Source organism: Nicotiana attenuata, unplaced genomic scaffold (genome assembly GCF_001879085.1).
Source record: "Nicotiana attenuata strain UT unplaced genomic scaffold, NIATTr2, whole genome shotgun sequence".
NCBI lineage: Eukaryota > Viridiplantae > Streptophyta > Magnoliopsida > Solanales > Solanaceae > Nicotiana > Nicotiana attenuata.
In genome coordinates this window covers 221,697-246,801 of record NW_017670651.1, presented here as the reverse complement: position 1 = coordinate 246,801, position 25,105 = coordinate 221,697, and positions in this window count along the sequence as shown.

Below are 25,105 nucleotides of genomic sequence, written 5' to 3'. Positions count from 1 at the left end.
TGTTTGAACTCACTTCGGAGATTTCTTCAGCTCTGGAATGGTCCACATCAACCGTCACTGGTTCAGTGGGCTTCGAAGCATCGGCATTCTTTCTTTTACGGTTTACCAGCAAGCAATCATCATCTTCTTCTTGCTCCTGATCCCGAAGCCGTTGGGCCGTTTTCGGAGATAAGGCCGCTGCATCGGCCTTAGGCCTTCGAGCAAAGCTTTTCTTTAGCTTCGGGGGATTTTCATATGACTCTCTCCTCCTTTTTTTTCTTTGGGAGGCTTTGGAACCTCCACTTCACCAGCTGGGGCCGGCCTCAATTCAACAGCGTCTCCAAGACCTATGTAAAACCGAGATCAGTATCCCGTAACAGAAACACTGAAAAACAAACAAGAGAACTCACCATGGTTTTTTGCCTCCCATCAACCCTTGGCCAAATCTCACGAGAAATGCTCCGAGTAAGAGGAGGCGGAGGCCAGCTTTCGGACCCAGCCCTCGAGGTCCGGGACCTCACCGGGAAACCAAGCAGTGGCTACACCATCGTAAAGAGGTTAGATCAAAGAAAAATATAAAGTCGGGGAAAAGATAAGAAAGCAGGGTATAAACCTACTGCATACTCACGTTTCATGTTCCACTCCTCGGGGAACGGCATCCAATCAGCAGGGATCAGATCGGAGGTCCTAACTCGGACAAACCGGCTCATCCACCCCCGGTCTTTGTCCTCATAGATACTAGAGAAGAGTGATTTTAAAGATCGGCATTGCAATTTTATCAAGGCCCCACGATAAAGTCGGGGACTGTACAATCTGATCAGATGATTGAGGGTAAAAGACATCCCCTTGATTTGGTTCGAAAAGAACCTGATTAAGTAAACGATTCACCAGAAGGAGGGGTAGATCTGGCCGAGCGTCACTTGGTATCGTTGGCAAAAGTCGAGGATAACTGGGTATATGGGACCCCGAGCCGGAATTGCAAGGCCCAACGTAAACGGGTAAGTATATATGCTCAAGTACCCCGCTTTATTTGTGGTGATATCCTCCTCAGGGGAAGGAATCACTATTTCTTTATTGTCCCATTTACAATCCTCCTTTACTTTCTTGAGCTCGGCCTTGGTCATCAAACAAACATATCGAGACATGGGCTCGCATCGGCCTAGTGTCGAAACAGGTTATTTATTTTGAAATCGAATGTTATCTCACACGGCGGGGGGATGCATTCCTCGATACGAGGTGGCACTACCGGTTTACTCTTGGTCGATCGAGAAGATGAAGGAGCTTTTTCCTTTTGAGGAAAAAATTTAGAAGTTTTAGCCATCACTATGCGGTAGATCAAAGAAGATGAAGAATATTGTTAGTGGAGAGCTCAAGGAAATTGAAAACGGCTAAATAAGACTTTAAAAACAATGCGGAAATAAAGTTTGTAAGGTTGTAGGATCTATCTATTTATAAAAGTCATTTAAGCGTGCTGAGGAAGCCAAAAGGCCGACCGTCAGCCGCCTCCAATTAATGATTTTGGGAATCGTACAAAAAGCAACTTTTTAGTCACTTCAACCGCTTATGTCATGATATTGGCATCAGGACCAAGGCATCGAGAATTAATTCGTCAAAAATCATAAAGGGCAGCCTACAAGTCGACTTCGAGCAAACACTCACTCGACTATTAAGCCCAAGGGCTACCCGAGTTCGAGCGAATTCTCACTTAGGGACTATCTATAAAGCCTAAGGGCTAACTTTATTTCAAGTTCGAGCAAACACTCACTCGACTATTAAGCCCAAGGTCTACCCTAGTTCGAAGCGAATTCTTACTCGGGGCTTATCTATTAAGCCTAAGAGCTAACTTTATTTCGAGTCCAAACAAACACTTGCTCAACTACTAAGCCCAAGGGCTATCCGAGTTTGAGCTACGAAAAGATCTAAGGGTTAACCTCATTTCCAGATCTTGCTTTCATCCAACTCGAGCTCAGGGATCATGATGTTCGGGGTTCGCAGTTAAGCTCAACTCCAAGATTAACGAGAACCTCGAGGGGTACTATATTAAAAAACCTAAGGGTTTATTATGTTCTGAGCTCGATATTTGGGCTAGCTATTGAAACCATCTCATCAAAATCTTTTTTGGATAAAGATAGAGCAGAATTCAGCGCGAACCAGAAGGGATACAAAAGGATCCTTTTTTGCTTCCAAGAAATATTTACAAATTACAGCTACTGCACCAAAGAAGGATGCTTACACGGGAGCAAAGAAACAAAAAAATCCAAAGAACCTAATCCACTTTAAAGACTACGTCCTCGGAAGCATCATCTTCCCTCAAAGGCATCATTCCAGATCTCTAGGAACGTATATACGAGGAAGGAGGCCCTCGATAAAGGTAATTATATCTCCAGCAGCCGAGATCGAGCATTTTGATGAAGTTTTGGGCCACAATACATCAAGAAAGAACAGGCAAAAGGAAGAGGCCAAAAAAGGGGTGAAAGATGCACAAGCAACAGTCCAAGAATGGTCACCCCAGAACTCTGTTCCGGTGTGGGATGCAAAAGTTAGTAGATGATAGTGCCACCTCATTCCATGGAACGTAAAGGGAATGAAGCGCCACATCAGGTTGAAGATAAAAGGAGATGAGCAGCAGTGAAAAGTTCGCATATCTTCTTATACGGAAGGGATCCGGTGCCTTTCTCCCGTTATCTCAAGCAGAAGCTTTGAAAAAGGAAGCCTTGGCGTAACTGGTAAAGTCGTTGCCATGTGACCTTGTGGCCACCGGTTTGAACCATGGAAATAGGTGATTAGAGGAAGAGGTAAAGAAGGGAAAGGACTAAAGGTAGATGAAGAAGGAATAAGTGTAGTTGTTGTCCAGCAAAGCAGCCCCCTATTTATAAAAAGCCAACGACGGAACCGGCGGCGCAAGTGGCTGACAAAGGCTGAAACATATTTGACGTTCTGGGAAAGCACACGACATGACATTTCCGGTCACTTCAAACGCCTACGTCACAGCCATGACATCATCACAAGTGGTTCGGGAGAATCGAGGTTCAAATCGTTTCATATCATTTCATTCTAAGAAATGCGGGGACTATCTGTATACGGTCAAAATCAGGGAGCCCGATTTCGAGGTCTAAAATTGGGCTATGAGTCCGAGTCCGGGCAAATTGAGATGGAGGTCGGACCCAGCCGAGGGACACATTCCTCGAGGAAGCTGATCGAAGGCCTGGCACGACCTACATCGAGGACAGCACAATCTCGAAGCCAATCAAGAAAGAGCGGGAATTTCTTAAGGACGCGTGGACCAGAGCATAAATTAAAAGATAAGATTTGTACGAAATGGTACAGGCCCGTACTAGGTTGTTATACACCTGTACCAATAGGATTCTTTACTACAATTAGGAATGTACTATATTGGAATTTTCTCCTCCTATATAAAGGGGACCCCAATCATTTGTAAGGATCATCTCATATTATTCTCTGCAATAGAACATTCTATTCTACTCTTGTTAACGTGCTCAGCAATCACTCTTCAGCTTTATTGCCTTTACTTTATTGTTCATACTTTATTGCTCTTGGTTGACCTCGAGGTCCCTGGGATAACCAAGCTCGAGGCCCCTATTTCTCCAACATAATTGATTTGGTTCATCATTTCTTCTTACTTAAGCTCAATATTACTTGTATAATCACTAGTGTTAGAATATATCACGTATCTTCAAAACCACGAATTATCTTTAATTGTTACTCACTTTTTTCGAGGTAAACACTTTGTTGATGTACAGGAATTATAAATGTGTTCTTGATATTTCTAATTCCATAGACATAAGGCGTTAGGTTAGCTTGAATAGGAAAGTAAGAACTCGACAGATTCTTATGAGCAATATTAACCCTGTCAACCAATAAGCTAGATGAATTAGTCATTCAATTCAATCGAAGAATACAATAGGATTGTTAGATAGCCCATAACCCTAGATTGTTTTCATTACATTGATAACATAAAAATCTTCTCTTCCTTTGTTCAGAATTCATTATTTATTTTTTTTTTAGTTTAATTACTTTAGCATCACTACTTTTAGGTTTAATTCTTGTTTAGATAGTTAGGATAGTCTAATTTAGTTAATAGTTAATCACAAGTCCTCGTGGTTCGACATCCGATTTTTATTCACTTTATTACTTGACGACCACGTATACTTGCGTGTGCGTTTGGCCGCAACACCGTTAAACCCTTTTTAGCCCCTCAAACACCTATTTCCATACCCGACTCACGATCCAATTATTATTTAGGTTTCATTTGTCGAAATTTCATATTTTCCTTTTATTAATTAATTTATTATTTGGTACCCTATCTTTTTTCCTGTTCATCTTTCCCAATTTAATCATTCACCGATAGTTCTCCAACAAATCATCGCCGACGAACTGTGAAGCTTATTTGCTCACATGATTTCATTTAACTCCAAATAGCTACATGGTGGCACAAAACTCCGAAAGCGGATCATGGATCGATTATGGATATTTTGGGCGATGGAGTAGGCTAATAAGTGAATATGGGGTGAGGTTTTAATTTAAACCAATAAGAAATTGACACATAATAAGTAATTAAAAAAATTCTTAATCGTAATATGGCCGTCAGAAATAAGGGTATAAATGGGCCAGATTTTTAACGGTGAGGGAAATTCTTACAAAATAGGTGGACGAAAGGTATTTTTAAACTTAAGCGAAAAGGATAGGGGCAGTTTTGGCCCTTTTCCGTAAAATTTAGCATTGAAATTGAATTTATGAATGCTCCTATTTGAAATGCGTGAAGACTCAGATGAACTCCTTTGTTTTTTTTTTTAAAAAAATCTTCTAAATATTTCCAATACGCATTTTTCTTAGTAAGATTTTGCTATTAACAACGAAGTTGTAGCTTGTTCCTCCATGCTACTAGCTGAGAATTCAACAAGAATCTCTATGTGCATCTCTAAATCCGGGAACTCATGTTGATTGGTTGAGGGGGAAAAAAAGAAATAAAGTAGATCTATGCTGGAAATGGTGACAGAGTAGGGAAGAAGAAAGGGAGGGGTGGGGCCGAATAGGGATGGCAATAGGAAGGTGAGGGTTTGAGCGTTTGCGAGACAGCGCGGGTTTCAGAGGTTGCAGTTGAGGGGCGGGCGGGGGCAGGTTCAATTTTTTTTTAAAAAAAAAAAGTTACGTGGGGCAGGTCGTGGGTCACGGTTTGGGGATTTAACCTTTTGAAGAACACACGTAAAGGCTAAACGTTAAAACCCTAGTCTCAATTTCACTATATTGACCTAGCCAAGTTCTCTCTCACTCTCTCTCGACAGACGATGGTTCATCTCACTCCTCTCTCTCAATGATCAGAGAAAGTTACAGACGTTCCAAAAAGTGACAAGAATCTAGTGATCCATTTACAACAGCTTTTAAACCTACTCCCAAAGAAATTTATTTTTAATCAGTCTTGCAAGATGTTGTGTCGATATTTGTAGCATATTTATATAATGCAACTACCGGCAAATAAACACAAAAAATAGACAAATTTAAATCAAAAAAATCTGTAGGGCGGGAGGGTGGGTTGAAATTTTGCGAAATAAGACAGAACCCGTACAGCACCCGCCCCGCCTATCCTTCCTCTGGGCGAAGAAGAGAAGGGATTGGTAAGGTGGGGAATGAAAATAAAAAGAACGGTGCCCATTTATTAAATATACTCAAAGATAATGAACTAAAAATTAAGGAATTTTTACCTTCCTATACTAAAACTTTATTACTCTTCCTAATCAAGATTTAACTTAATTACATGAATATATTCAATTAATTATATACAAATTAGTATTAATGAGTATCCCTTTATATTAGGAATTGAATAGGGAATCGCAACCCTGCTCTCTCTCTCTCTCTCTCTCTCTCTCTCCGTCTCTCTCTCTCTGTCTCTCTCTTTTTCTCTCCTTCTCTGTTTTTCCCCAATTCTTCTTCCTTCGTTTTTCTCTACTTTTTATCCCTTTTTCCAGGAAATTCATCAATGAATTTCAATTGTTATAATATAGAGTTTTAACTTAGCAATTTCCTTTCAAGTTGCACAATTTGTGTTCGAATTGTAATTGTCAATCAATAAATTTTGTAGGTATTTGATTCCCCACCATTGACAGCCATTAAAAAGTTCCGAAGCTTTGAATTCGAATTTAGGTTTTCAAAAACTATTGTTTATTTGGATTAGGTGTTGTTGCAAATACTTGAAAATATTCTTTGGAGTTTATATCTCAATTTCGAGGGTGTTTGAATGTTGTATGAAAGTTGACAAATAGTTGTATAATGTATGAATCGTTGTATGAAATTTGTATTTAAGATATAAGTACTATTTTCAGAGAGGAAGAAGAATACACCATATACAAAATATATACATATCATATGCACAATACATACAAATGACATATTTTATAAAATTTGTATTCAAGTTGCATGATAATGTAATTATATTTAACTAGATAAAAGTATGTGTGGAAGTTGAAGATAAATTATACATAAGTTGTAAATTATATAATTACTTTATATATAATTTGTTTTTAATTTATATGTTGTTGTAAATATATCAAATTTGTATACTTTTTCATAACAAGTTGATTAACTGCTTGACTAGATTCACTAACATGCAGCATTAGAGTTTAAAAAATTGACTAATACCATATTCCTACAAGCATTAAACATGAAGTATGACTTAGTACCCACTTTGCAACTGAACAGCTCCCTCCTCAAACGGCGAAACCTGATAAGCTTTTTTCCTCAATAGTTTAACATGTCAGTTAATATAAAAAAATTGTCTAAGTATATAGAACCACTGCATGGTGTGATAAGTGACAAATGACAATAATGGAAGGAAGTCTAAGATCCGAATCTCGATGGACGACAATCGAGCTGTAAATAATCGAAATTTTGCGTTAAAATATTTTTTTTATAGATAGTTGTCCTCCGAAATGTATAACGTAGTCTAGAATAGATTAACATTAGACAATGACGAGCGCAAAACACACACTAAAATATGCTCGCTAGTCGAATATAGTAAAGTAAAATATCGTATCCACAAGGATTGGAGTTAAACAATATTTTCGTAGTTCATAGCTCGATTGCTATCCAAAATGATCACAATGGAGATTTATATGATTAAAATTAAAATTAACTAAGAATCTAAACTATTGACTAGTGAGAAACAACGCACGTAGTAGGGAAGGAAGATACCAGTGGGGAGAAAATAGGGTTGATAAGATATGCGCAAAATAAATGTTTGGGATATAACTCTAGATAATTCACTTCTAATGTTCAAGTGAGTCTCTCGATTTCACTTGGTTATTAATTCAATTGTTTAATAGAAACTCCTCCCTCGATTAAGTCTCAACCTTACAAGATGAATCAATTCAAGATCAGTGAAGATATGCAAGAATTCGTAATGGATTGGTCTTTAGGAGAACCTCTCTCGTTTATCCTCCTAACTAGGTTTAATCAACAATTAAACAAGGCTTTTTCGATTACTAAGATGAATTAATGAATTCAACCACAAAATAAAATGCAAAGATATCACAAGTTATGCCTCTCTCGATTACATGAACAAGTGAATAAGTTGCAATGATTAAAATATCCAAAACGATTTCAATGCATAAAACTAGAGTTAATATCCACAAATAAGTATCAATACACCAAATCCATCAAACCCTAAAGAGAACTACTCCATAGATATGGAGTAATTCATCATAATAATGTTTAAATCAAAGGAAAACATAAAACGATCCAAACTCTTGTCTTGTGTGAGGATTGAATGATGAAATCCTTGTGCTTTTGCTTCCCCACCTCCTCCTTAGCTTCCTTAGGTCTAAGACGTGTCAAAAGTCCTCAAAATAACATTCTTACATGTATTTATACTAAGCAGGGTCGGGCCCAGATGAAAATACTTTTTCCTGCGCGAAATAGGATTCCGGCTCTGTAAAATTGTACAGGCGTGCCGCATGGGGCGACGCGTGATGTGGGGCATTAGTGGGGAGATCTAGAGACTTGACAAAATTGACAGCAATAGAAAATAGGCAGCCGCGGCGTGCCACGTGCGGCCCCACACGCTGCAACTGTGGTGATTTCTCAGAGTGAGCCTTTTTCTTCATGTTTGGATATCCATACGTGGTTCTCGACCTTCGAACGCGATCCCGGCTTAATCCCTTGGGATTTTACTCAGACTTCAAAGTTCCAAATCACTCAAATTCATTCCATAACATCTACATAGCTCGGAATCACTCCTACAAAGTACAAAATACACATATAGTGCAAAACACTAGCGATTAAAGCTCAAACTCAATTAAAGTGCAGTAATTTAGAGTGCATTAAGCGACAAGAACACGAGACTATAGACTACCATCCACACCCCACACTTAAAGCATTGCTCGTCCTCGAGCAATCAAACCACACTTTATATAGACACAACCTCATTAAACAACTCTCTTACTCATTATACCAGGAATAATTAAAACAAATTAAGCCCAATAGTTTAACATCTTCACCTCAAAATTTGACTCACAAGTACCACGCATTATTCACAACTCACTCACTTACTCTAACATAGAGGTCAAGAATTATCTTTCCTTCATGAATCAAGTGCTCTCACATAACAATAGAGAGTAGTTCCACACACAATAAAATTTAAGTATAATTAGGAACTCAAGATAGAATGAATTCACTCTCTCTCAGAAACAACATTCATATGCCACAAAAGATGCACCATAGGCTTGTCCGTAGTGTACTGCTCTACTAATCGAGTTCATTCAGTCAAGGATCAAGTAGAACTTTAATAAGTTGTAATGTAGGCTGCGGGACGGGTAGGATACATTTAGATATAAGAGTGACTACACCTCCCTAAGCACTTTAATACATACACTTTAACATTTAAGACCCTGCACTTATGTCAAACCATAACTCCACGTTCACATCAATATACATCAACTCCCAGATTATTTAAGCACAATTATATCAAGAGTTACGACTTATCAATGAATATTTTGCACAACAATATAACTATTTTTGTCTTTCTTTTTCAATTCAAGTGACTCTTACTTTTTCAAAATATTTTACCTTTCTTCTTATATCATTAATTCCACTCAAAAGCCAAACCAACCACCCCACACTTCAACTTTTACAAAGTTCATAACAATTTAAATGCTCATGAGGGTTACAAGGTTCAAATAGATGGTCAATTCAAACAAATGGGTAAGGCTTGTAATGTGGTTGCCAAAGAAACGAGATTACAGACTCAAAGGGGTTAACTAAGATACATAACAAATAGGTGGGTAAACACATATGCCTAGCTCAACAAAGAAACGCCTATATCACTTCCAAGACGGAACAAAACTACTATTTCGCTTTGCAAACACACGGGGCAAATTCTGAACACCAAATGCAATGCACAGCATCAAACAAATACCTCACACACACATGGCACATAACTCAGTCAGGATCAGACTCATCAAGACACTCTAGCCAAAGTAGTTAAGCAAAGATAAGATCATACAATTTAAGGTACTTATACAAAAGTCAAAAACTGAGCCTAAGCGTCACAACTACAACACTCACTATTCTCAAGGTATAACAAAGTCAAGAGATGTTGCTTCAAATCAAATCATAGCACAAGGTTTCCTACTTCTAACAAATAAAAACTAACTACACCCGATTCAAACAAAACCCTTGAAAAAGAACCGCGACCCAAAGAAAAACCAAGGAGAATTATTACACTACCTATAAAAGAAAATCTTTTTGTCTTTTTTCTTTCAACTATAATCCCTCAAGAAACCTGTCGATATGATATCCATCGTCTGAAAAAATCGAAAATTTTAAAAATTTTATGTTTTTATTTTCAATTTTTTTCTATCTCTAACTAACAAAAGCAAAACAAAATATCCTAACTAAAGCAAAAACTAAGACTAATATACATACAACATACAAATATCCCCCACCTCATACTTTAAGTTGTGGCATGTCCCCGTGACACCCAATTAAAAAGCATAAGATAAAGAAAACTTCTCTGAATATATAGTCAGGGTCTGAGTCGAAGTCGGGATCCATTCCACGCGCCCGAACTAGTGCACACATTCATGCAGACATATTCTTTTCAGCCTTTTTGGGGTACACCCCACACTTGTCGTTTGCATTCACTGGGGTCTTTTCTTTCACACTCTTTACCTTCCATTCAACACTTGCAGCAGGCTTCACTCAAGTTGCTACATTCATCTCAAAAATCACCGTCTCCACACCCACTCTAAGCATGAGTTTTCTATCATGTATATCCAATATAGCTCTACCCGTTGCCAAAAATGGTCTTCCTAGGATGAGGGGGGACCTCTTTATTTTCCTCCATATTTACCACTATGAAATCTACAGAAAATACGAACTTATCCACCCTCACCAAGACATCATCCACTATCCCCTCGGGTGTTATAATTGTTTGGTCTGTCAGCTGCAAAGATATTGGTACCGACCTTATCTCTCCAATCTCCTTCTCCAGTATCTTATAAATAGACAATGGCATTAGATTAATTGAGTTACCAATCAGATAAAGATTTATCAAGGTTAAGAGTGCCTAAAGAGCAAGGTATGGTAAAACTCTCTGGATCTCCACACTTTTGTAGAAGTTTGTTTTGCAAGATTGCGCTGCAATGCTCTGTGAGCTTCACTACCGAGGTCTCTTCTATCTTTGTGATGACCCAAAAGGTCATCACTTGTTTTAAAAATAAATTCTGCGTCTCGAGGCCTTAAAACCTCCTTTCCGTCTCACCTCGATTTGCGTGCGCAGTCCGGGCGCGTATCTGGAAACCCCCTATGTGAAAATCTGTGAAAAATGATGATTTTTGCCTTAAAAATGAATTTGAGTTGACTTCGGTCAATATTTTGGGTAAACGGACCCGAACCCGTGATTTGACGGTCCCAGAGGGTCCGTTGGAAAATATGGGACTTGAGCGTATGCCCGGAAGTGAATTCCGAGGTCCCAAGTGTCACACCAACTTTTTTACCACCCAAGGGGTATATAAGGGAGTTTTTCCAATTTAAGTGACATTATTCAAAAAGGGATTATTTATTTATTTTTCAGAGTCGCCACTTGGAATAGTTTATTTGGTGTCCCAAGTCACTGGTTTATTTTAAATCCCAAATCGAGGAAATTTCGACTTTATTTAAAAGTATGCGAAACCAGAAACTCTAGATAAGAAATTATGTTAACCCGGGAGAAGGTGTTAGGCATTTCCGAGTTCCGTGGTTCTAGCACGATCGCTTAAACTATTAATATTGGCCTATTATCTGATTTACTACATGTTTTGAACCTATTGTGCATTTTAGACTTATAACAACCTTTTAATTATTTTAAACCGCTTTTAGGATTTATGGTTTTTTTTTTTGAACAAGTTACGGTTGTCGTACACTTGTTTGTTTTGGAACACACCACAAACCACGCTACATGAAATGCACCCGCGATTTACGACATGTTTATTTTATTATTGTTCGAAGTTGTTATAATCGGGTTACATGAAATGCATACCCGAATTTTGAAAATTAGGCATCGTAACTATGTCACGGGAACCGTGCCCATAATCACGATGGTTTATTAATCGAGCCTAAAGTTCATCGTGTGTTCTACACTAGTCATGAATGTTCCAAGTATTTTTAATCCTAGTTTTGGTATTAAAGTGAGGGCCATGGGTTATGAATTTTATTGTGAATGGCACGCCTCACATTACTGAATATTACATTAAGCATACAAAAATTGCCACGGAAAACAATGCTGAACACACTACTACTCAGAAAACGAAAAGTAATCCTCAAGTTACATAAATTCCTGAAAAAAAAATTAATAGTGAACAATAATAAACTAACATTCATTAAGGAAAGAACTCATATTACAAATTATACCGTACATTAACAAATGACGATCAATGCTACTTCGCATACACTTTCACAAAAAATAAAAAACATAAAAATAAAAAAAAGTCGACTCACAAATTAAAGGCAGGTTTCGGAATTGAAAAGGCAATGCACTTTATATTATCCAAAAAAAAGTTCAATCAACGAAGAAACGAGCAAACAAACATTCTTCGTAATTTTAAACATCAACGCTTTGCTCAAAAGCGATTAATTTGTTCATTGAGCGAAAAGTTTCGTGCTTCTACGAGTGCTACACAATTCAATGCAACTCGATTCATTTAAAATTATTCATCAAATAAAAAAAATTGGCGTGATTAATCAGTGTGCAGAAAGAGAAAAATCTGCATACTATATATTTGAAGGTCGATGATTCAGCGAGAGTGGAAGAAAAAGAAGTTGCTTACATCTCGATTCTCTACAATAGGGACAACAGCTTATAAGCTTGCAACAGACAGTTAAAATCAACTTAACACCTAGAAAGATCAACTCCAATTTTTGAACTGTTTTTGAGTACCAAATCGATTCCAGATCTTATTGTTTTCCTTCTTCTTTTCGGTTTTGTTTTTTTTGGTTTTTTAAATTTGGATCTCCCCTTTTTCCTATCTACGTGTGTGTGCTAGAGAGATAAGAAGGGGAAGGAGGAGGAGTCTGTTGTTTTCAGAGAATGTCCGTGGAGGGGGTGCGCCCTTTTTTTTTGCTTCTTCAGACTCCAAAAATCTGATCTTTTTAGGTTAGAGTGGAGGGTTTTAATAAAAGGAGAATGGGTTTTGGGTCGGTTCGGGTCGCGGGCTGGGTTGGAGGAGAGTGGATTGGGGCGAAAAATTTGGGCCATTTTGAATTGGGCCCAGTTTTAAAGAAACAAGACAAAATACATTCTCCTATTTTCTTTGTTTTTCCTTTTTTTCTTTTTCTCTAATTAATTTAAATCCTAAATCAATCTATTTTTGTAGAAATTAAAATTCTTTATCTATTTTTAACATTAAAACAACTAATTAACTTAAAACTGAAGAAAAATACTAATTTTAAAGGCCAAAATCTAAATATCTAAAAATGACCATTTTTGTGATTTTTGCTTAATAAAATTAATTCCTACATGCAAATTAAACCTAAGATGTCATGGAATAAAATGTGACGATTTTTATGATTTTTCTATGATTTTAAAATATTAAAAATGCATGGAATGCAACTAAATAAAGAAAAACTCCTAAAAATCAATTAAAATTATTTTTGGTCTATTTTTAGGAGTTATTTTCTTGTAGGGCAAATATTAGGTGCTCACACCAAGCCCGAGAAATGAATTTTTGAAGAAAATTATTTTCTGGAAAAAATAAGAGTTTTTGAGTAATGAAACATGATGAAATTAATAGTATCGGGCCCGTGTTTTGGTTCCGGATTCCGGTATATGTTTGAAATAATAAATTAGTGGAATCTATGAAGTTTGGTAAGAATTGGAGTCCATTTAGTATAAATCGGACCTTATTTGAGAAAATTAGAAATTTTGATGTTCTTAAGTGATTTCATGAATTTGAGGCTTAATACATAGTGATTGAAGTTATTTTGATAATTTGATCGCACGAGCAAGTCCGTATGATATTTTTAGACTTGCGTACATGCTTGGTTTGGAGCCCCGAGCACTCGAGTGAGTTTTGGATAGGCCACGAAGTGGATTTAGACTTAGAAAAATAGTTGTTGCAGGTTCAGAGAAGTTGTAGGTCTCTAAACCTGGCTTTGCTGTCCGCAGTGCTTTCTCGCAACCGCGGTGGGGCCCCCACGACCGCGGTGGGATTTATGCGGTCCGCATAATAGCAAGGCCGAGCCTCCGCGGCCGCGCTCGATATTTTACGGTCCACGGTGGAGCTCCGCGGCCGCAATCCCTTTTTATGCGGTCCGCAGTGAGGGTCTGAGAGGAGTATATTAACAAAACTTCTCAGTTATTTTACCATTTTCAAAAAGTTAAAAAACATAAAGGGCGATTTCTCAAGCACTCTTTCTTTCCCCAAAACACAAGTAAGTGATTTTAAACTCATTTCTTTCACTTCTTAACTTCTTTTTTACAAGATTTCACCCTAGAATCTGAGGTTTTCATGGTGGAATTAGGAATTTTGGGTAAAACCTAAGAATATTGAAATTTGGGGATTTAGACCTCAAATTGAGGTCGGATTCCAAAACCAATTATATATACGGGCTCGGAGGTAAATTGGTAATCGGGTTTTGGTACGAATTTCGGGTTTGGACCAAGCGGGCCCGGGGTCAATTTTTGACTTTTGGGGAAAAAACTTCAGAAAAACCTATTTTCATGCATTAGAATTGATTCATTTAGCATTTATTGATATAATTAAGTAACTTGTGGCTAGATACAAGAGAATTGGTGGTGGAACCAAGAGGTAAAGCGGTAGTTGAGGCTTGAATCGTGTTCGTGGCATCGAGGTAAGTGTTTGGTCTAACCTTAGCTTGAGGGGTTAGGAGTTGTGTCCTATTTGCTATGTGTTAATTGTTGGGTACGACGCATAGGCATGGTGACGAGTATCTATATGTTGGTGTCAAGCATGCCCGTGAGTCTTAGACTATGATTAATGTGACTCTGTTTTGTATTATTCATGCCTTATGCAATGATTTTTATTGTTGAACGAGACTTGTGGAAGAAATATTGATAATTGAACATTGAAGAGTGTTGGCTCAAGTTGTTAAATGATTTGTGGAAGTATTATTGGCAATTGAACATTATAGAGCACTGGCTCAAGTTGTGAATTGAGTTGTGAAGTAAATGTGGAAAAGAGAAGAGGGTTATGATATCGTCTCCCTTGCCGGGATGTTGTTGCTTTTAAGGTTATCTCCCTTGCCGGGACGTTATTGCTTTTGATATTGTTTCCCTTGCCGGGATATGATTATTTTACTATTGTTCCCTTGCCGGGATTTTTATTGTGATTTTCATTTATTTCGTTGCCCTCATTGTTTGTGATTGTTGTTTGGGTGAGGAAGAGTGTTAAAGCATGAAGGGTGATGTCGTGCATTGTTTTGGTGAGAGAGTGTTAAAGCACGAAGGGTGATGCCGTGCATGATATTTGTGAGAGAGTGTTAACGCACGAAGGGTGATGCCGTGCTGCACGATGTACAATTCCGTGCCTTTATATAAGTGATAATGCACGAAGGATCATTCCGTGCCATGATTATGTGAGGTAAAAGCACGAAGGGTGATGACGTGCCGATTATATTGATTCTTTGGTGAGGACGAGAGTAAAAGCACGAAGGGTGATGCCGTGCACTTGTCCTTGATTTTCTTGATTCTTGCTGATAATTGAGTTATGGTATTCTTTACGTTTATTTACTGATTTCCGGTTGTTACTAGATTTTATTGTGATGTTATTGATTTCCTTGACCAAATTGCTTTGTGATTGTTGCTATGGTGCGGATGAGTGTAAAACACGAAGGGTGATGTCGTGTATGTTACTTGTGAGAGAGTGTTAAAGCACGAAGGGTGATGTCGTGCCGATTATATTGATCTTATGGTGAGGACGAGAGTAAAAGCACGAAGGGTGATGCCGTGCACTTATCTTTGATTTCCTGATTTTTAATGATAACTGAGTTATGGTTTCTCTACATTCAACTGTTGGTTTTCTGTTGAAACTTGTTGTTCCCCGCAGCATGATTTCCCCTTCCTATCTTTAATTGTAAAGTTTTTCCTTTATTTTCTGCTGTACATGATTTAACTGCACAGGTTTATTTGGTAGTCTGGTCCTAGCCTCGTCACTATCTCGCCGAGGTTAGGCTAGCACGTACCAGCACATGGGGCCGGTTGTGCTGATACTACACTCTGCACTCTTTTGTGCAGACCCCGACACTGTAGCTTTCGGACCGCAGTGAGGTTGCTCATTTCAGTTCATCAGGCGACTCGAGGTAGTCCTGCAGGCGTCCGCAGGCCTTGGCGTCTCCTTATATCCCTTCATTCTTTTTCTTTTGTGTAAATTAGAGACAGCGTAGTATTTATCTTTCGGACCCTTATTTGTAGTATTCTTAGATAGTCTGTGAAATTGTGACACCAGTTATGGGTAGTTTATGTTATGGATCGGTATTGGCATCACTGTTTAGATATTGCATTTCAGTCTTCCGCTCATTAAATTCCGCTGATTATTTAATGTTGGTTCTTAATTGATAAAGGATTAAAATGGGAAAAAGGTAAATAGTACGTTGTTTGGCTTGCCTAGCTTTCACTAGTAGGCGCTATCACGACTCCCGAGGCTGGGAAATCCGGATCGTGACAAATTGGTATCAGATCTCTAGGTTACTTAGGTCTCACAATTCACGGAAAAGCTTAGTAGAGTCTGAGGGATCGGTACGGAGACGTCTGCATTTATCCCCTTGAGGCTACAGAGTTGGGAAAAACTTCACATCTCTTCTTTCCTGTCGTGCGACTTGATTCCTCAATGCTAATTGAACTTCTACTCTGTTCTTTCGCAGATGGCGAGAACACGTGCTTCCTCATCCACTGATCAGCAGCCCGAGCCCCCAGCAGCAGCTCCCACAAGGGGCAGAGGCCGAGGCCGAGGCTGTGCTAGAGGCCGAGGCAGGGGCAAAGCTCAGCCCAAAGCAGCAGCGCCAGTAGCGGAGCCTCAGGTTGAGTTTGACGAAGAGGTTCCGGCCCAGGCAGTTCCAGTAGGACCAGCTCAGGTCCCAGAGGGGTTCATTGCTACCCCAGTACTCCAGGACGCTCTGGTCCGTCTAGTGGTCCTTATGGAGAGTGTCACCCGGGCAGACTTGCTTCCTGTAGCACCAGCCGTCTCTCAGGCTGGAGGAGGAGCCCAGACTCCTGCTACCCGCACTTCGGAGCAGATGGCTCCCCAATTTCAGACTCCAGCAGCTCAGCCAGTTGGAGCAGTTCAGTCGGGTGTGGTAGCTCAGACCGGTGATGGAGCAGCTATGTCTGCTGATGCCTTGTGGAGATTGGACAGGTTCACCAAGCTCTTCACTACCACCTTCAGCGGTGCATCTTCTGAGGATCCCCAGGATTATTTAGACAGCTGTCATGAGGTTCTCAGGAACATTGGGATAGTGGAGACCAATGGGGTCGACTTTGCTGCTTTTCGCTTATCTGGATCCGCCAAGACTTGGTGGAGATATTATTGTTTGGCTAGACCAGCTGGGTCACCAGCTTTGACTTGGGATCAGTTTTCTCAGCTGTTTTTGGAGAAGTTTCTTCCTATCACTCAGAGGGAGAGCTATTGGAGGCAGTTTGAGCGTCTCCAGCGGGGTTCTATGACTGTCACTCAGTACGAGACCAAGTTTATTGATTTGGCCCGTCATGCTCTTCTTATACTTCCCATTGAGAGAGAGAGTGAGGAGGATCATTGAGGTACTCGTTCAGCCTATTCGACTTCCGATGGCTAAGGAGACGGAGAGCGAGATTTCCTTTTAGGATGCGGCCAATGGGGCCAGGAGGGTTGAGATGGTTCTATCACAAGGGGGCGGTCAGGGGTCTGACAAGAGGCCTCGTCATTCAGGCAGATTCAGTGGTGCCTCGTCATTCAGGCAGATTCAGTGGTGCCTCGTCTGAAGGCAGGGATTCTTTTGGTAGAGGCCATCCTCCTAGGCCTTTTCAGTCAGCACTTCAGGTTTCTCACGGTGCTCCAGGTGGCCGTGGTTCCCATTGTTGGCCCAAGTTCAGGTGAAGTTTTGAAGAATGACAAATGAACTCAGTCATGGACCAGGTCCATCATGTGAGGCACAGTATCTATCAACCTAGACATCTGAGATACACGTGAAGGAGATAAGTCTCAGTGATCAAGCAACAATATCTCCTGAACTAATCGAAAAGGTTGCATATTGGATGAGGAGAGAAAGTCTTCTCATGAGAAGAGGACACAATCCGGATAAAGGATAGGGTTGGAGTTTGTATTGTTCAAGGACTCAACTTCGATGGAAGATCAGCAATTGAGTCTCAATCAAACTCTGATTACTAACTCATTAAATAACAGTGATTGTTCTCTTTTACAGGAATCGCACAAACGCAGAAGTTAAACTAAATTGAGAGCAAAAGAGCGAGGCAATTTTGCAAGCAATTTATGTGAGATTCAAGTGTGCATTCCTGAAGCTACTTGGACAAGATAGAAGAACCAATTCCATTGTGTCTTTCTTTTATTTTAGTTCAATTGTAGTAGGTGTTTTAAAGTTGTACCTTTCCAACTTTCATAGAAGCAATTGTATTAGGTACTTTGAGTATTCAAGTTAGAGTTAACTTGAAGGTGTCGCAACAGTTGAGGCTGTGTGCTACACTGGGATTAGAGTTTAATCCTTAGGTTTATAAGAGTTTTGTAAATGTTGTTTTGGCTCAGTGATTTTAGTGGAAGTTTGGGAAAATCCTACTGAGTAGTAGGTCGTGGTTTTTTCACCCTTTGAGCCAGGTGTTTTCCACGTAAAAATCTCGGTGTTATTTATTTTATGCACTCTTAATTCTGCAAACAGTAGTAGTAAGTACACCTAGAAGAACCAGGTTCTTCTAAAGCGAAAATTGGGTACCACATAAATCACCCCCCCTCTTGTGTGGTATTGACGTTAAGAACATTACCCATATACAGTATTTTGATCAGCAGTCCTACAGTGCACCACCAGCTCCTATCAGTACACCGCCGCTCCAGAGTTTTCGGGGTGGTCATTCAGGTCATCAGATTCAGCAGTCTTAGTAGCCGAGGGCTTGTTATACCTGTGGCGATACGGGTCATATTGCTAGATTTTGCCCTCGAGCATCGAGCAGCTCTCATCATCACGGTTCCTGTGCCATAGTTCAGACACCGAGTGTTCCACATCCCATTTAGCCAGATAGGGGTGGAGGTAGAGGTGCTAGAGGTGGAGGTAGAGTTATTAGAGGTGGAGGTCAGGCCGCTACAGGTGGAGGCCAGCCAGCAGCAGGCCATCCCAGAGATGTAGTTTCGAGTGGTGGGGCCCAGCCCCGATGTTATGCTCTTCCAGCCAGGCCTGAGGCTGAGGCTTCCGATGCAGTTATCACATGTACTGTTCTGGTTTGTAGTAGAGATGCTTCAGTAATATTTGATCTTGGATCTACATACTCCTATGTGTCATCTTATTTTGAACCGTATCTGGCCATGCCTAGTGATTCTTTGAGTGCTCCTGTATATGTGTCTACACCGGTGGGTGATTCTATTGTGGTAGATCGTGTCCATCGTTCCTATGTAGTTGTGATTGGGGGTTTTGAGACTCGAGTAGATTTGTTACTTTTGGATATGGTTGATTTTGATGTCATATTAGGGATGGATTGGTTATCACCTTACCACGCTATCTTGGATTGTCATGCCAAGACTGTGACCTTAGCCTTGCCGGGGTTGCCTCATTTAGAGTGGAGAGGGACTCCTGGTCATTCTACCCGTAGTGTTATCTCATATGTGAAGGCTCGGCGTATGGTCGAGAAGGGGTATTTGGTCTATTTGGCATATGTTCGTGATTCTAGTGCTGAGGTCCCTTCCATGGATTCTGTGCTTGTTGTTCGTGAGTTTCCTGAGGTTTTTCCTTCAAACCTGCCGGGTATGCCACCCGACAGGGATATTGACTTCTGCATTGATTTGGCTCCGGGCACTCAGCCCATTTCTATTCCGTCGTATTGTATGGCCCCGCCTGAGTTGAAAGAATTGAAGGAACAGTTGCAGGACTTGCTTAATAAGGGCTTTATTAGGCCTAGTGTCTCGCCTTGGGGTGCGCCGGTGTTATTTATTAAGAAGAAGGACGGATCGATGAGAATGTGTATAGATTACCGGTAATTGAACAAGGTCACAATCAAGAATAAATATCCATTGCCGAGGATTGATGATTTGTTGATCAGCTTCAGGGTGACAAAGTATTTTTGAAGATTGACTTGAGACCTGGCTACCATCAGTTGAGGATTAGGGCATCTGATGTCCCTACGACAGCTTTTCGCACTCGGTACAGGCATTATGAGTTCTTGGTGATGTCATTCGGATTGACAAATGCCCCGGCAGCTTTCATGGATTTGATGAACCGAGTGTTCAGGCCTTATTTGGATTCCTTCGTGATCGTCTTCATTGATGATATTTTGATTTACTCCCGCAGCCGGGAGGAGCATGAGCAGCATTTGAGAGTGGTTCTTCAGACTTTGAAAGATAGTCAACTATATGCTAAGTTTTCGAAGTGGTGGGTTCTGGTTGAATTCAGTTGCATTCTTGGGTCACATTGTTTCAGCAGAGGGTATTCAGGTGGATCTGAAGAAGATAGAGGCAGTCAAGAACTAGCCTCGACCCACATCAGCTACAGAGGTCCGGAGTTTCTTGGGTTTGGCAGGCTATTACCGTCGGTTTATGGAGGGTTTTTCATCTATTGCAGCCCCGATGACCAGGTTGATCAGAAGGGTGCTCAGTTCAGGTGGTCGGACGAGTGTGAGGCGAGCTTTCAGAAGCTCAAGACAGCCTTGACTACGGCGCTAGTGTTGGTTTTGCCCACAGGTTCAGGGCCATATACAGTTTATTATGACGCATCTCGAATTGGACTTGGTGCGGTGTTGATGTAGGATGGCAAGGTCATTGCTTATGCTTCGCGGCAGTTGAAGATTCATGGGAAGAACTATCCAGTCCATGATTTGGAGCTAGCAGCCATTATTCACGCGTTGAAGATTTGGAGGCATTATCTGTATGGCGTGTCATGTGAGGTGTTCACGGATCACCAGAGTCTTCAGTACTTGTTCAAGCAGAAGGAGCTAAACTTGAGGCAGAGAAGGTGGTTGGAACTATTGAAGACTATGATGTCACCATCTTATATCATCCAGGAAAGGCTAATGTGGTGGCCGATGCTTTGAGTAGAAAGTCCGCCAGTATGGGCAGTCTTCCAGATATTCCGGTCGGTGAGAGACCGCTTGCTTTGGATGTTCAGGCTTTGGCCAATCAATTCGTGAGGTTGGATGTCTCCGAGCCCAGCCGTGTGTTAGCTTGCACAGTCTCTCGTTCTTCATTATTGGAGCGCATTCGAGATCAGCAGTATGATGATCCTCATTTGTGTGTTCTTAAGGACACGGTGTAACACGGTGGTGCCAAGCAGGTCACAGTTGGGGATGATGGAGTTTTGAGGATGCAGGGTCATATTTGTGTGCCTAATGTGGACGAACTTCGAGAGTTGACTCTAGAGGAGGCCCATAGTTCCCTGAACTCTATTCATCCGGGTGACGCTAAGATGTATCAGGATTTGAGGCAGCATTAATGGTGGAGGAGGATGAAGAAGGATATTGTTGCATATGTGGCTCGGTGTTTGAATTGTCAGCAGGTAAAGTACGAGCATCAGAGACCTGGTGGTTTGTTCCAGAAGATTGAGATTCCTGAGTGGAAGTGGGAGCGTATCACTACGAAATATGTTGTTGGACTCCCACGGACTCAGAAGAAGTTTGATGCAGTGTGGGTTATTGTTGATAGGCTGACCAAGTCAGTGCATTTCATTCCTATGGCGGTTTCTTATTCTTCTGAGAGGTTAGCTGGGATCTATATCCGGGAGATTGTTCGTCTTCATGGTGTGCCCTTGTCTATCATTTCAGATCGAGGTACGCAGTTTACCTTGCATTTCTAGAGGGCAGTTCAATGTGAGTTGGGCATATGAGTCGAGTTGAGCACAGCATTTCATTCTCAGACGGACGGGCAGTCCGAGCGTACTATTCAGATTTTGAAGGATATGCTCCGAGCTTGTGTTATTGACTTTGGAGGCTCGTGGGATCAGTTTTTGCCTCTAGCGGAGTTTGCTTACAACAACAGTCACCAGTCGAGCATTCAGATGGCTCCTTATGAGGCTTTATATAGTAGGCAGTGTTGGTCGCCAGTTGGATGGTTTGAGCTGGGAGAGGCTCGGTTGTTGGGTACAGATCTAGTACAAGATGCCTTGGACAAGGTCAGGATCATTCAAGATAGGCTTCGTACAGCTCAGTCCAGGCAAAAGAGTTATGCGGACCGTAAGGTTCGTGATATGACATTCATGGTCGGCGAGCGGGTGTTGCTTCGGGTGTCACCTATGAAGGGCGTGATGAGGTTTGGTAAGAGAGGCAAGCTTAGCCCTAGGTTCATTGGCCCATTTGAGATTCTTGATCGAGTGGGGAGGTGGCTTACAGACTTGCGTTGCCGCCGAGTTTATCAGCCGTGCATCCAGTGTTTCATGTGTCCATGCTTCGGAAGTAACACGGCGATCCATCCCAAGTGTTAGATTTCAGCATTGTCCAATTGGACAAGGACTTGTCCTATGAGGAGGAGCCGGTAGCCATTCTAGACCGGCAGGTTCGTAAGTTGCGATCGAAGAGTTTCCCTTCAGTTCGTGTTCAGTGGAGAGTTCAGCCTGCTAAGGCATCAACTTGGGAGTCCGAGTTCGATATATGGAGCCGATATCCCCATCTTTTCTCCGACTCAGGTACTTCCTTCTTATGTCCGTTCGAGGACGAACGGTTATTTTAGAGGTGGAGAATGTGATGAGCCAAAAGGTCATTACTTATTTTAGAAATAAATTCTGCATCCCAAGGCCTTAAAACCTCCTTTTCATCTTACCTCAATTTGCATGCGCAGTCCGGGCGCGTATCCGGAAAGCCCCTATGTGAAAATCTGTGAAAAATGATGAGTTTTGCTTTAAAAATGAATTTGAGTTGACTTCGGTCAACATTTTGGGTAAACGGACCCGGACTGGTGATCTGACGGTCCCGGAGGGTCCGTTGGAAAATATGGGACTTGGGCGTATGCCCGGAAGTGAATTCCGAGGTCCCAAGCCCGAGAAATGAATTTTTGAAGAATCGGGCCCGTATTTTGGTTCCGGAGCCCCGTAAAAGTTTGAAATAATAAATTAGTGGAATCTGTGAAGTTTGGTAAGAATCGGAGTCTGTTTAGTATAAATCGGACCTTATTTGAGAAAATTGAAAATTTTGATGTTCTTAAGTGATTTCATGAATTTGAGGCCTAATACATAGTGATTGAAGTTACTTTTGATAATTTGATCACACGAGCAAGTCCGTATGATGTTTATGGACTTGCATGCATGCTTGGTTTGGAGCCCCGAGGGCTCGGGTGAATTTTGGATAGGCCACGGAGTGGATTTAAACTTAGAAAAATAGTTGTTGTAGGTTCAGAGAAGTTGCGGGTCTCTGAACCTGGCTTCACGGTCCGCAATGCTTTCTCGCAACCGCGGTAGGGCCTCCGCAAACGCGGTGGGATTTATGCGGTCCGCGGAAGAGCAAGGCCAAGCCTCCGCGGTCGCGCTCGATATTTTGCGGTCCGCGGTGGAGCTCCGCGGCCGCAATCCCTTTTTATGCGGTCCGCAGTGAGGGTCTGAGAGGAGTATATAAACGGGACTTTTCAGTTATTTTACCATTTTCAGAAACCTAAAACATAAAGGGCGATTTTTCAAGCACTCTTTCTTTCCCCAAAACACAAGTAAGTGATTTTAAACTCATTTCTTTCACTTCTTAACTTTTGTTTACAAGATTTCATCCTAGAATCTGGGGTTTTCATGGTGGAATTGGGAATTTTGGGTAAAACCTAAGAATATTGAAATTTGGGGATTTAGACCTCAAATTGAGGTCAGATTCCAAAACAAATTATATATCCGGGCTCGGGGGTAAATGGCTAATCGGGTTTTGGTCCGAATTTTGAGTTTGGACCAAGCAAGCCCGGGGTCGATTTTTGACTTTTTGGGGAAAAACTTCAGAAAACCTATTTCATGCATTAGAATTGATTCATTTAGCATTTATTGATATAGTTAAGTAACTTGTTGGCTAGATACAAGTCGTATTGGTGGTGGAATCAAGAGGTAAAGCGGTAGTTGAGGCTTGAATCGTGTTCGTGGAACCGAGGTAAGTGTTTGGTCTAACCTTAGCTTGAGGGATTAGGTAGTTGTTTCCTATTTGCTAGGTGTTAATTGTTGTACGACGTATAGGCATGGTGACGAGTATCTATACGTTGGTGTCAAGCATGCCCGTGAGTCTTAGACTATGATTAATGTGACTCTGTTTTGTATTATTCATGCCTTATGTGATGATTTCTATTGTTGAACGAGACTTGTGGAAGAAATATTGATAATTGAACATTGAAGAGCGTTGGCTCAAGTTGTTAAATGATTTAAGGAAGTATTATTGGCAATTCAACGTTATAGAGCATTGGCTCAAGTTGTGAATTGAGTTGTGAAGTAAATGTGGAAAAGAGAAGAGGATTTATGATATCGTCTCCTTGCCGGATGTTGTTGCTTTTAAGGTTATCTCCCTTGCCGGGACGTTATTGCTTTTTGATATTGTTTCTCCTTGTCGGGATATGATTGTTGTACTATTGTTCCCTTGCCGGATTTTTTATTGTGATTTCATTTATTTCCTTGCCCTTATTGTTTGTGAATTATTTAAATTTTGGGGTGAGGAAGAGTGTTAAAGCACGAAGGCTGATGCCGTGCATTGTTTTGGTGAGAGAGTGTTAAAGCACGAAGGGTGATGCCGTGCATGATATTTGTGAGAGAGTGTTAATGCACGAAGGGTGATGTCGTGCCGCACGATGTACAATTCTGTGCCTTTATATGAGTGATAATGCACGAAGGATCATTCCGTGCCATGATTATGTGAGGTAAAAGTACGAAGGGTGATGCCGTGCCGATTGTATTGATTCTTTGGTGAGGACGAGAGTAAAAGCACGAAGGGTGATGTCGTGCACTTGTCCTTGATTTTCCTGATTATTGCTGATAATTGAGTTATGGTGTTCTTTACGTTTATTTACTGATTTTCGGTTGTTACTTGATTTTATTGTGATGTTATTGATTTCCTTGACCAAATTGCTTTGTGATTGTTGCTATGGTGAGGAAGAGTGTAAAGCACGAGGGGTGATGCCGTGTATGTTACTTGTGAGAGAGTGTTAAAGCACGAAGGGTGATGCCGTGCCGATTATATTGATCTTATGGTGAGGACGAGAGTAAAAGCACGAAGGGTGATGCCGTGCACTTGTCTTTGATTTCCTGATTTTTAATGATAACTGAGTTATGGTTTCTCTACATTCAACTGTTGGTTTTCTGTTGATACTTGTTGTTCCCCGCATCATGATTCCCCCTTCCTATTTTTAATTGTAAAGTTTTGCCTTTTTTTTCCGTTGTACATGATTTAACTGCACAAGTTTATTTGGTAGTCTGGTCCTAGCCTCGTCACTACCTCGCCGAGGTTAGGCTAGGCACTTACCAGCATATGGGGTCGGTTTGTGTTGATACTACA